The sequence below is a fragment of the Pteropus vampyrus genome, unplaced genomic scaffold, assembly GCF_000151845.1.
Source record: "Pteropus vampyrus isolate Shadow unplaced genomic scaffold, Pvam_2.0 Scaffold185, whole genome shotgun sequence".
NCBI lineage: Eukaryota > Metazoa > Chordata > Mammalia > Chiroptera > Pteropodidae > Pteropus > Pteropus vampyrus.
The window spans coordinates 1,122,309-1,124,551 of NW_011888966.1; the positions used below are offsets into that span (position 1 = coordinate 1,122,309).

General features: G+C 42.5%; 1 non-coding gene across 1 annotated transcript; it reads left to right on the forward strand.

Moving 5' to 3' along the window:
- Window positions 1–1,184: 1,184 nt before the first annotated feature.
- Window positions 1,185–1,257, forward strand: TRNAI-UAU. Its single transcript has one exon. It is a non-coding gene; the product is annotated as a tRNA-Ile (tRNA).
- Window positions 1,258–2,243: the final 986 nt, after the last annotated feature.

The following is a 2,243-nucleotide window of genomic DNA, read 5'->3' on the forward strand; positions in this document are numbered from 1 at the left end:
AGGGAAGCAGAAGAGAGCAGGACTGTGACCATGATGGTCTGCTGTGCCCTTGGTGCTGAGCCCAGAGTGCTATGCTGCGCCCTCTATACCTTGCCATGCCTGTGAGGCCATGCCCTTTCCACAGGGCTCTGCAGTTCTGGCCGCTCCAGGAGCCAAGGAGATTCCACCCCATATAAAACGCTCCTGGGGTGGCCTACTGACCTGGATTCTCCTCTGAGAGTCCTGACTCCAACAGCCTCTGCTGCCAAACTCCACACAGCCCAGATGATTTCTCCCGCAAACGGGAGAGGGAATCAGAGCATCTCACAGTCAGGGAAGACAGGCCTCGGGGAAGACACCCATCTGAGGCGTGTTTCGGATGGCTCATCCAAACATGATGAGGCTCATTCAGTCTAAGTTCACCGTTGTGCAAACCGGGACTCTGAGTCTCAGAGCAGAGAAGATATTTAGCCAAATGTGAGTTTGGCGCCAGAGTGAGACTCCAGCCTGACCCCTAGTTCAGAGCTCATTTTAGGGAGGGTTCCCAAAAGGTCGACCACAGAGCTACTCCTTTATGTTGAGATCTTGAGTCTCTAAAACATCCCTGTAACAGTGCAAATCTGTTACTTAAGTGAAACATTTAGTACCTAGTAATACAGTTTATCAGAGGACCTGGTTTTTAGTACAGAAGGCAAACAGCAAGTTACATTTTACTTTATTGTAAAAACAAAATTGTAACAGCACATGGGAAAATATTAAAAGAAATTATTTCTGCCACTCTAATCATGTTTCATTTGTTCCCCTTTATGTCACAGTGACACAGGAACTTTACATGTACATTTAGGCATAGAGCCATAATCATTTAACAAACTTTTTATAAACTTGTTTCACTTAATGTTATACATGTTTTCCTGTACATTTTCCATACAGTTTTCTACCTTCTGCAGAGTATTTAATCATATATAACTACATCTTCATTATTCTTATGAAGTATTTCATACAGAAAAGCACAAGAAACAATACACTACACAGATTTAGCAAATGTTAATAATTTAAAAATATATTTTTAAAGAAACATTACAGGTAACACTTGGAGCTCTCTTCTGTGCATGTACTATAATCCTCCCAGGACAAACTACATAATTTGCAAGGCCCAGTGCAAAATAAAAATGCAGAGACACATTCAAAAATCATTGTGAGGAAGTGGTTCCATAGTGTAGTGGTTAGCATGTCTGCTTTATACGCAGAAGGTCCTGGGTTCCCATCCCAGTGGAGCCATGGTCAACAGACTATGGCCGTGCCACCCTGAATGAGCCCGATGTCTGATCTCGGAAGCTAAGCGGGGTCGGGCCTGGTTAGTATTTGGATGGGAGGCCACCTAGGAAGACCAGATGCTGCAGGCATAAATAATAACAACAATTTTAAAAAATCATTATGAATTTCAAGATGGGGACAGCAGAGCACTCAACCAAGTGTGGGGCCCTTCTAAGTGCAGGGCCCAGGTCATACACAGGTCATACACCTATGAAGCCAGCCCTGACAACACAGGTCATACACCTATGAAGCCAGCCCTGGCTTCCCTTCTCCTCTAGCTTCCCTAATGTTGATCTGTGTCTTCACTGTCCCATCTTTATGCTTTTATTTCACATATATGTATTGACTAACGTTATGGAGTGTTATTTTGCATATTTAAAAATATTGCAAAAGTGGCATAATACTCAATGTGTCTGTCCTTAGGCTGGTTGCTCATTTCACTTGTTTTTGTGATTTATCTGTGTGGATTCATGTAGATGTTATTGATTTTCACTATTGTCTGATATTCCAGAGATATCTGTAATCTGACCATAGTGTGTTATTTTACCATAGTTCTTCTTTCCAGTACCCTCTACATTTTTATTTTTTAACCACAATTGACAGTACTGCAGTGAACATCTTTGGACTCAGTTCTGTGTACACATGTGAGCTTTTGTCTACTGTCTGCAACTGGATGTGGAACCAGACTGTTCTATCTTCTCAGATGTTGAGATTATTTCCAGTTTTTTGCTTGGCAAGAATATATTCTCCCTGTGTGTCTCCACTCAGATGTCTCACAGTCATTTGAACACCCTCTTAAGAAACGTCCCCCCACGTTTTCTCTCCTCCAAAACTCATCATCCATTGAAATCAGAACCTGAGTGTCCTGATCCTTCCCTTTAATTCCCCCAAGACTTCTGACCTGTGATCCAAGCCTACTGGTTCCCACTCTAAAAGATGGCTCTAACTTA